Below are 11,686 nucleotides of genomic sequence, written 5' to 3'. Positions count from 1 at the left end.
GATTTGGCTTCGGGCCTTGATATCAGTATTTCAGATAAGTTACCTTGATTTGGCTTTGGGCCATAGTATAGGTACTTATCGTGTGAGACCCTTTAGTATCCGACTTCTATTTTGAATGGTTCAATGGGTAAATGAAAGACGAGAATATATATGAGGTTGGTACGAGATGGTACAGGTATGGGTATAAACTATTTTAGTGTTGAATCGAAGAAATGAGAATGGAAGTATATAGTTTTGTGAATGAGTATTTGAAAGGTTTGTTAGCTAATGTAAGCTACATATTGATGTATTCAATTATTGAATTATATTTATGTGATTGCATTAAGTTTATTTCATACGAGCTTACTAAGCTTTATAGCTTAATTTATTTTTCTATGTTTTAGAGTGAATTCAAAGCTAGCTCAGATTTGGGGATCGTTGGAGACATCGTCACACTATCCACCTATCTTTTGGTACCTATGAACTTGGTATTTTAAATATATGGCATGTATAGGGATTTTGAGTCATTTTGGTTATGTTTTGTTAATGAATTTGGCCATATGAATTAGCATTGTAAATGTTTATGTTTGGTTTGTAAATATAGCCTTGAGATTTGGCTTAATTTGGTGGATTTTGGTTATGTGCATATATGTGTATATATGATTGTTAAGGTAAGCTCATGAATGGATATGCGAATAGATTATATTATGAGGCTTGTGGATATTGATATAGTATATGTTAAATGGTTGACATTAGATATGAATTATGTTTGTGAATTGGTGAAAAATGATGTATGTTTGGTAAAGGTTTAGTTAGTTGATTTGTAATTGTGTTTTGGTATGTTTTGATTGAGTAAGACTTGAGGTTAAAAGCATTTTGGTTGTGTAGGTATATGCATATTTGGGTGGCAAATTGGCTTGGTAAATAGCCTACTTTTGTCCACACGGGCGTGTGTCTCAATCGCGTGTGACACACGGTCAAGTACACAGCTGTGTGTCCCTTGATGTTGAATTTGAAATCAAGCAGTATGCTCCACATGGCCTTACACACGAGTGTGTGACTTGACCGTGTGGAATAAGTCAGTATACCCTACAGGTTTGGCATGGCCTAACACACGACCTGGTACACGGGCGTTTGTGGTCATTTTTAGTTCACACGAGCTAGTCACACGGGCATGTGTGTTGGCTGTGTGACCGAAGTTAGAGAGTTACACTGGGTTGGACAAGGGTTGGGACACGGCCATGTGCTCCCATTTCGATTGTCCACACAGCCAGTGACACGGGCATGTCTGGTGGCGTGTGAGATGCCGTGTGAGACACATGGCTTGGCCACACGGGCGTGTGTCCCTTGTTTTGAGGAAAAATTTTTTAAGTTTTGTAAAAGTTTTTTACGTTATCGGTCCCGAACCACTCCCAAATAATGTTTAGGGCCTCGTAGGCTGGTATTAGGGACAAATTGTTTGAGATTGGATGATGAATAATTAAATTGGGAAAATGTTTTCTAAATGGTTGTTTAATTGTTTTATAAGTTAGGTAACGCTCTGTAACCCTATTCCGGTGTTGAATACGGGTGAGGGTTGTTACATGCATGATGGCATAAAGCATAGTAGCTACAAAAGCATTGACTGTAGACACATTTACCTCAGGATGTATATTAGTGCAAATAAATTGGAACCACATCTTGGCCATAGAAGATAGTGTAACATGTGGAAATGATATTGGGAACTCAATATCGAACTTACGTGTCCATTCACCTCTCCCTTTAATTAAGTAGTCCATTATGATGTCCATGTCTATGTTTTGGAAAAAAATTAGATTCGATTTTTGAAAAAAATCATACATGTAGAATGAAACATCATAATATCTACAAATTTCGGGGGGGGTAATATTGATATGTATATTCCCCTAATAGTGACGTGCGACCATAGCTCACCAAACAGTCGCTTGGCTTCTATTTCTTTTAATAAGGTATAACTGGGTTTGTCAAGATTTTACAAAATTTGACCCACCTATGATATTGAATTAATTCTTGTATTGTACTACTGAGAGTCACTGGGGATTTGAATCAGCTTTCTTGCAAAGATGTCTTTCCTTGAATTTTAGTAAGGTAAGTGTCAAGTTCCTTTTCTCGAAGTATAGCAAAATTATCCCCCATATTGACTCATTATCTGATGATATACTATGCATATTGTTCATCGACTGGATTGATATTTTAAAAAAAAATTAATTTATGAAAAAAGTAACAGTCTGGAGCGCCTCACCTCGTTTATTCTTTTGCTCAAGGTTGCCAACCAATTAGTCGTTGTGGTTGTAGTAGAGTTGGAAAAAGAAAGTTTGTGAGATTCCTTTGTTGACAAGTAGTAGACATTCTACATTTTATTATTATCATTAAAACAAACATTACAATCTTTTAAAAACAACTCTTAGGACCTGAGTAGATGGGTGCCCAAGACCCTGATGCTATAACTCAAAACATATTACAAGTAAAAGAGGAGTGGAAATCAACATTACTACTCAACTCAATATTATTCAACTAAAATTTGGAACAAACAACATCCTTGGTGTTTGAGAAGAGAGGGTGGAAACAATATAAACCTTCATGTCTGTTGCCTCATAGTAACGACCTGTATTTTTTCTTCTATATACAGCCTCTTAAGTTTCAAAATTTTTCATTCTAATCTTTTATCTTTTTTACCCTAATTTCAATTTTTATTTCTCTCACTCACTCAACTCTTTTATTCTTAATTTTTCAATCCTAATCTCTCAAGTTTCTCTCAAATTATTCTTCACTCAAATTTCTATCCCAATTGTTTGTAATTTTTTAGACCTTATTTGATTTTCATCATTTTAGAAAATTTAAAAATTTAAATGCCTCTAATTCATTTGGATCACAAACACATTTTTGGCGTCTAATTACAAAAGGTAAGAAAATATTATTATATTTTTTTATTTTAATTAATATCATTATTGAGTTGCTAATATTATTGTTTTAATTTTTTTATGTTTATATAATCAAGATGAAGTTCAAATTATTGAAATATATATACACAATTTAAGTGTAAGAACACTGCGTGTTATTGAACAACACTTGGAATAGGTTGGATTCTTGCACGTGTCCCGTATGCTTGGTGAGACTAAATTGGAGCTTGCACTTATTAGTGCTTTACTGGAATGATGGAGACCGGAGACACACACATTCCATCTTCCATGTTGTGAGTGTATGATTACACTCAGAGATGTGACATTACAACTCAATCTACCGATTGATGGACCATTGGTTACGGGGGTAGTACGCGTTGGTGATTGGAGCTCAATTTGCCACCAACTATTAGGCAAGGTTCCAGATAAGTTTAGTAGTAATCGGATAGATATGAAATGGTTAGAAGATACTTTCTCATATTTTGACAACTCTTCTATTGCGGTTGAAAGAAAACAATTCGCTCAAGCATTCATATTGAGTTTGATTGGGGGTCTTCTAATGCTAGATAAATCTTGATATTTTGTACATTTAAGGTGACTACTACAACTAAGCGACTTAAAAGAAGTTGGGCGACTCAGATGAGATCAATTGTCTTGGCTACATGATACTGAGAGATGTGTCAGAAAATTGAAGCACAAAAAAGTAAAATCGGTGGTTGTATACTCTTTCAGTCATGGGCATGCTATCGCTTACCATTTTTACGTCCCCAAGTAAACTTCTTTTATTTGTTCCCACTCGTAAAAATGTAAGATTCATTAATAATATAGTTATCATATTATTTATTCCATTATTATATTTTTGGAATAAAATGTTATTTGAATAGGTGGAACAATGGCTCGAGTCATATGGGTATACCAAACAAGCTTGAACATATCCAATTATTTTTAGATCAACGGCTAAAAGCTAAGGTTAGTTTTTGAAAATTTAAATTACATAAAAATTATATACTATAGTTTGAATGACTGTCATACTCTGATATGAGAATTCAAGAAGGCATCCTGACTGAATTTTTGACAAATCGCAATATCTGACACATCAAAGTGCAATTGATAGTTTTTACAACAATTGAGATGCATGAATTTGATTGAGTGATGCGCCAATTTGGGTTTGGGAAAAATATTTTATCCTTACCTTAAGAGCTCGATGAAATTCAAAAGATTGACTTGTGGGGGAGAACGATGAAGAGTGGCCTAAATTTCATGCAAGGTATATCTACTTGTGGGAACATAGGTACAATTTCATACCTATGTGTAAACCAATTGTCAAACTTGATTCGGTGATGTCTTCAGATTACATGACATGGTTTAGACTTCACAGTAAGCCATATCTATTGTCAATGGAGGAAAGAAGTACACGAATTCATTGTAGAAGGCCAATACGACACCACATGAGGTTGAGATCAAGAGTGCATGCATTAATTTCATCATTATCAGTTCTAACCCTAAATTCTATATCGATGGTTGCACCACCTTCCGGTCAATATGGTTCATATTTTTTTGGTGCTTTTACTAACCCCATTTTTTCACACAAGCACCAAATTATACACCATCATACCATGCATCAACACCTTGTCCAGGAATATTTTTTGCATTTCCTCCATCCGTAGGAGCATATTACATATTGTTGGACCTGGTGCCCTGAATGTAGTATATTCGTTTGTAAACTTGTAATTTTTTAGAACATATTGGTTAATAAAAATTCATTGATAACATTAATATACTTTGTATGATCGTCCTCATCTAGTTTTTTTCATTGATTGTTTAATGTTTAAACTAATACTAAGCGGTATTGTGGTCGGATCGTAATACAGAAAGACAACTTGTATTAGTAGACAAACCTAAACATGTCCTTAGTTTAACTAGAAATGAACAAACCATTTGAAAGGCTAATATGTGATTTGCGATGGAATGTGCAGATGTACACAGTCATTATCAAGTAGTAAGTAAGTAAAATGAGTTATCGTCTCCATAGGGACTATATCTATTAGTAAAAAAATTCTAAAATTAAGAATTTAAAAGTTGGTAAAGAAAACACAATAATTTGAAGTGATGGATATTAAAACTAAATGTAAACTAGCCTAAATGCAAATGAGATGAAATAAAATGCAATGAAATGGTTTTAGCAGCAAATTCACAAGTTTTAACAATAATAACATGAATAAGCTAGAACAATTACAACACTTGACTCAATTCATTCTTCATCATGTTTAACAATGTTTGGAAAAATTCCATGGCAACTCGATCATTTATTATCTTTGAATCTCATATAAGTTCTTTCGAAGTCTTATACTTAAAAAAACATGTATATTTATATGTCCATATATAACTAAGAATTCCTTAGAAGTTATGTGAAGTAACAAGGACGTATTAAGTTTGAAATGATTTAATCAACATAAAGTTATGCAAGGTAATATTTAGAGGCGAATCCAGGGGGCCGGTAGGGGCCCAGCCCCCCTAAAATGAGAAATTATTGTTTTGGTCTTTTAGAAAATTTTAAAATTCTAAATTAGTAAAGGTAAAATTGTACTTTGAACCCTTAAAATTCTAAAAATTTAATTTAATCTTTTAAAAATTATAAAGATATAGACTATTAAAAATTAAAATTTCATTTCACCCCCCTAAAATTTTTTTTTGGCTTTGCCCTTGGTAATAGTATTCTATTAGATTATTACGAACCTTTAGTTTATTTTGATTAGGATATAAATTAAGCATGCACTTTTCAATTATCGCGTCCATTAGCACCATTTGATTAGGATTAAGCATTTAACATCCTATTTTTTAATGTTATCAGAAACAGTGGTTTCGAGATCACAAATTTGGCGAGTAAGTTTGTATAATTAGTATTTAAATTATACGACTCAATAATAATTTTATATTGAATTTTGATTTGATGAACTTTAATTAATTGAATTAATGGTTAGTGTAAGTGGTTGTTCTGGAAGTTAAGTGGTTTTCGAAAATGAGGTATTGGGACCTCGTCTCTATAATTTCAGGTCGTAAATAATTTTATTAAATATTTATGGATTCGTATTATAGGTGAATTGAAGTTTAATCCAGAAATTTTAGTGATTTAATAGTTAATTAAGGTAAAAGTATTAAATTGTAAAATAGTTAAAAGTTAATTGCTATAGATTTAAAATAGTAAAGGGACCAATATGGTGATTAAACCATGGTCAAAAAGTCCAAGCGGTGGTGGACATGATTGATTCAATTACTTTTGGCCTATTTTCCTATTAAGTCCTAATTAGTTTATGGTTAAATTGAAATAAAGCTTAATTAATCAATAATAAAAGATAATTGAAGGACCAATTGTGTAATTGGACCCTTTTTAATTGGTCAAACGATGGAATAGTGGAGCATTATCTAGAATTTGATTAATTTCCTTAGTTTATTATTTAAAATGTTTTAATTAAATTAAAGTAAAAGTATTATTATAATAAAAAGAAAACAAAGGAAATAAAAAGGACTTACCTTTTTTATTTTTTTCCATGCTTGGCCGAACCTCCCTTTTTGGGAGCTTGAGAACTTCAATTGGGTATTGGTGCTTGTATGGTACGTTTCAGTTGCCCGTCTTTAGTGATTTTTATGTTTTCGAGCTCGTTTTAGCTAGATGTAGCTAACCCATGGACTAATTTGTAAAACAGTCAAATGTTATAGATTATGTAATTGATGAGTTTAGTATGTTTCTGATATGATAAAATTTTAAGCTTGATTGTTAAATAAGACTATTTTGTAAAGTAATTTTAATGTTAAAAGACTAAAATGTTAAAATGATAAAATTACAAGGACTTGATGTGAAATAACAGCAAGAATGGGCTATAATGGAGTAGTATACAATTTGGTTGAATTTACATTTGGTTAAAAAATTGGTTAAATTTCAAGTTTGAAGCTTACGGGCTGAATTGCATAAAAGTAAAATGTTAAGGGTAATTTTGTAAAAATGTCAATAAAGGACTTAATTGCATAAAATATTTAATCATGTTGCTGGAAATTAATAATTGAACAAAATTGTTATTTAGATCTAGGAGAGTCAAAAATCAAGGAAAAGAGAGGTTGTTGAATAGTCCTTGAACTTTTGTCATTTCTGCAGTTTAGCTCTGATAAGTTCATTTACTATGAACTCAATTATATTTCTAATTTTTTATGAATGTTAGAGATTAAATGATATAAAAATACTAATATTTAAATTGATTTGTTTATAGAACTGGAATTGTAAAAAGTTACAAAAATGGTATTTCTGATATCCATGGAGACAGGTTGCATTCGTACGTAAGACTATAGCAAGGCTATGGAAAATGACAATGTATATGTAAGACCATAGCAATACTATGATAGTTGTTTAGATGTAAGACCATGGTTGGACCATGATAGTGAATATATGTAAGACCATAACTAGGCTATGGCATTCTGATGATAAGACCATAAATGGGTTATGGCACTATGAACGTAAGACCATGGTAGGGCCATGGCAATGCACATGTAAGACCATAGTTGGAATATGGCACAATATGAAAGGTGTATAGGGGTTTCAATCGTCTTTACAATATTTATCGGATGGAAATAAATTAGGATCTAAATGTGATTTATGAAACGGTAAGCGATTTGTAATACTTGATTAGGTGATTTCTTGATAGGTTTTAAATATTTATAATTAATCATTCTTGAAACTAACTATTATTGTGATGTAGGCAAGTGTACCTATCGAACAGTAGTATAGTTTTAGCAAGACCGGATTGTTGAACCCGAAGGAACTAAAAGTATTAGTAATGACTGTCTTTTTATTATGTAGCCTAAGAATAAAGAGGTTTTGTTTGAACTAACTAATTATCTAAACTAAGAACTCATAAAGAATAGAATTGGGGAATTGCTTTTGGGAAAATTGATTAAATTAAGACAATACTTAAGGAAAAATCCACCTAGATTGTACTTGTTATTCTGGCTCCGAATCGGACGATTTATTCATTTAACTTGTTCCGTAGAGATCCCTAAGTTATGTTATTGTCCCTATTCAAGACTAATAACGTCTAATCCCTAGATTGAATAATTGAGACCTTTCTCTAATTAACACCCTAGGATTGCATTAACTCGATCTATGGATCCCTTTATTAGGTTTCACCCTAATTCGGCAAAATCTTGTCATCCTATGTCCAGGCGTGCAAACAACTCTGCTTAATTATGACAAATGTACTCTTAGACAGGGTCTATTCCTCCTCTGAATAAGAGCTTATCCTGAATAAGTATCCTGAGATATCAAAAAATGAATTAAGAACACATAATTAAGAACAAGTTAAATATTTATCAAACAATTCAGAAAATAATAACAAGATTCGTCTTAGGTTTTATTCCCCTTAGGTATTTAGGAGTTTTAGTTCATAACTAAATAAGAAAACATCTCAGAATAATAAAGGATACAAAACATAAAGAAAACCCAAAACTCCTAAAGGGGAAATTGAAGAGAGATCTTCAGTCTTGATGATGAATCCGACTTCTGAGATGGATCAATCGGCTTCCTCGGAGTAATTTCTTACTCCCTCCCTATGTGCCCCTTTTTCTTCCTCCTCTAGGGTGTATTTATAGGCTTTGGAATGCCTAAGAGCCCTCAAAATTAGCCTTTTCCGAATTGACATGCCTGTGTGACACACTCGTGTGCAATTACTTTAGGCCGTGTTCGAGCATGCCAAATTGACACGGCTGTATGGTCTGCCCGTGTGAGGAGGTCTAGGTCGTGTTGATTTCGTACTTTGGCCCATTTTCTCTATTTTTGGCCCATTTCTCGTTCTTTTCGCTCTTCTATGCTCTCCTAAGTATAAAACATGAAATTAAAGCATTAGGAGCACTTCACCAATTCTAATGGGAAATCATGCATAAAATGTGTTAAACATGGGGTAAAAATATGTATAAATTACGGTTTATCAAATACCCCCACACTTAAGCATTTGCTTGTCCTCAAGCAAAATTCTCAACTCATAATCAAAATAAATTCTTCTCAACTTATAATTTCTATCGATAATATCTCAAAATAATCCATAGGTAATTATACATTGAGAATTCAACTAAAAGAACATAAAAGTTTCAAACATTCCAAGTTGAGTATTTAATCATGCAAACATAGGTGTCTCCCCTCATCTAAGTAATTACCTTTGATTCAGAATATCACAAAGTTTCACATGCTCACTAAAGATTCACTCAAATCACTTGAGGTGTTTAAGGACAATAAATGAAGCACTCAATAGTCAATAATGAAAAGTCATTTCCATAGGCTTGCATGAAAATCAAATCTCCACCACTATAATTTAAGATGATACATCAATCAAAAGGTCTTTAGAGGGTTGTAATGAGGCTTGGTTAGGGGGTGTGGTCACAAGCTGAAAGAAAGGGTTAGAATCGAGATTGAGTTGAAAAATTACTTAACTAGAAAAATATTTAATCATCATTTACGTGCAACATAACTCCTTCTCTGACTATGGAATTTAAGTACTGAAGCTTACAAACAGAAGATCACTACTAATATGTATACATTTTTTTTATGAACAAGTTAAATATCATAGACTAACTATTAAGAACAAGACATAGCTAAGCAATTTATTCAACTCAAATCTCGACAAAAATAGGGATTAATTTAGGGGATTTCAACAATAATGGGTTAAGGGTTAATATTAAAGGTAATACAAGAAATGGCTTGTTAGGCTAAACGGGGTTTATTAGGGGTTAATCGTGGAGGTAGGCTTTTCATGGCATGAGTGGGTTAATCCTGAGTGTCTTAATCATTTTGACATATCAAATCAAATGGTGTGGTCTTAACATGCATAATCAAGCAAGTTCTAGAATAACAATTCAATACTGACGCACTCAAAGTAATAATAAAAGTGAGCATGAAAGAATTAATAGATGCTCAAAAGGCTCAAGAATCTCAAAAAAATTATGGCTTTTTGATGTTTAAAACTTGTGAATTCTAACTCAAAGTAATACCTAAACTTTGGGGAAACAATCTGAAATTTTAAATTCTTAAAAATCAACTTATCATGTTTGATTCTCTAATGTCTTGAGGTTTAAACAATCAATGCATAAATGCCTATGTTTTAATTCAAGATATATTAATCAACATCATAAATCAATCAAAATTTATCCTAAATACGATATGAGAGCTTTCTAAGGGAACAAGACGGTCATTCAGGGATTTTTCTGATAATGAAATAAATACCCCCCACACTTAAGATGTACATTGCCCTCAATGTACAAAAATAGATATTAGAATATAAAAATATGATAGCGAGAGAAGTGAAACTTCCTGTATGATGAATTCCTCGAACTGGAGTTTTAGAGAGTAATCGGTGCGAGAGTGGAGGAGGATACTCCGGCGGTGGTAGAGGTTCATTAGTCAATAAGTCTTGCGCCAAAAGAATATTATATCTAGTAGTAGTTATGGTCATGGTCGATTAGGACATGGCAGTCGTGGAGAACCTTTCCCAGTGGAGTTTTCAGTTCCTATGAGATGATGAGCTTAAGATCTCTATATAACTGTGATAAAATCAGGAACTTTTTAGGGGATATTAAGAAGAATAATTACTAAGAAAGAAATAACCGAAATTGATAATTAAAAATAAAATTCTAAAATATAATAATAATAAAAAGTAGTTTTAATAAAAATTAAAAACATAAAATAATAAATAAATGTTTTTAAACATCTTCATCGCTGGATGGTTCGTGAGGTGGGACTGGTGATGAGATGTGGAGGTGCTGACAAATCTACTGTAGAGTAGCATGAATGTTATCAAATCACTGAAAACACTACTGCTCGAATCGTATGAGGCACTCAGAGATGTCAGCATATGAAGCCGCCGCATGAACTGGACGAGAGGGTGGTGGTGGCTGAGTCGGTGGGTCCTCGTGCTGTGAGGGACATCATCAGGAATGTCCTCGTAGGACTCCTCCTCGGTAGATTGGGCCAGACGATATTGAGGAGGGTAGGTTCCTCCACATTTTCGATATCCTCATGCTAAGCATGCTCGAGATGCCTTGTGGAGACATCTAGCCAATGAGGGTTAAGGATGACTCTTGGGCTGCGGTGCTGAGGAGCCCGAAGTGTTGAGCCAACCGAGTAACATAGGGGCCAATGGAGATGACCCCTTCCTATGCTGCTCCATTTGGTGCTGAATCGCGAGGGCGATGAAATAGGCAAGGTTGATGACGTGCCCGTGCGACATACACCATAAAAAGTAGGCGTCATGAGTATTGACGATGCCAGTGCTCTCTCGCCGTTCTGTAATCGTGTGAGCCAAAATGGCGTGTCGGTACCTCAGAGATGGAGGGAGAGCCGATGCCTTGGAGCGACTAGGATTGTAGGTGGCCCCACTTGGTACTAGTGCGTCCCAGCACCGTAAAGGAGAATGATGGATGTGGCGGTTGAGAGCATGTAAGTCATTCTCCTCTTTAAATTCCTCCATATATAAACCCAGCGCCGTACCGAATTCTGGGACGCTGAGCTGGCTGACTAACCCACCTAGGCGAAATTGGACCGTGCCGGGATCATCGTAGTTCATCATTACAGTCTGAAGATGGAACGTTGAGCATAGTTCCATTGTGATCTCGAGGTATGTTGGCTCGATGATACCAAAGAATAGCTCCCAAGGGTCGATGGTTAGGAGGGTCTGAATCGCTTTAGCAAACTGAACTTGTTCTACCGCGGCCCAGTCGATGCAGCGGCCAACAATTAAAGGTTGGGCCCGGAG

Source organism: Gossypium arboreum, chromosome 13 (genome assembly GCF_025698485.1).
Source record: "Gossypium arboreum isolate Shixiya-1 chromosome 13, ASM2569848v2, whole genome shotgun sequence".
In the NCBI taxonomy this organism is placed as follows: Eukaryota; Viridiplantae; Streptophyta; class Magnoliopsida; order Malvales; family Malvaceae; genus Gossypium; species Gossypium arboreum.
This window is presented reverse-complemented; position numbering follows the sequence as displayed.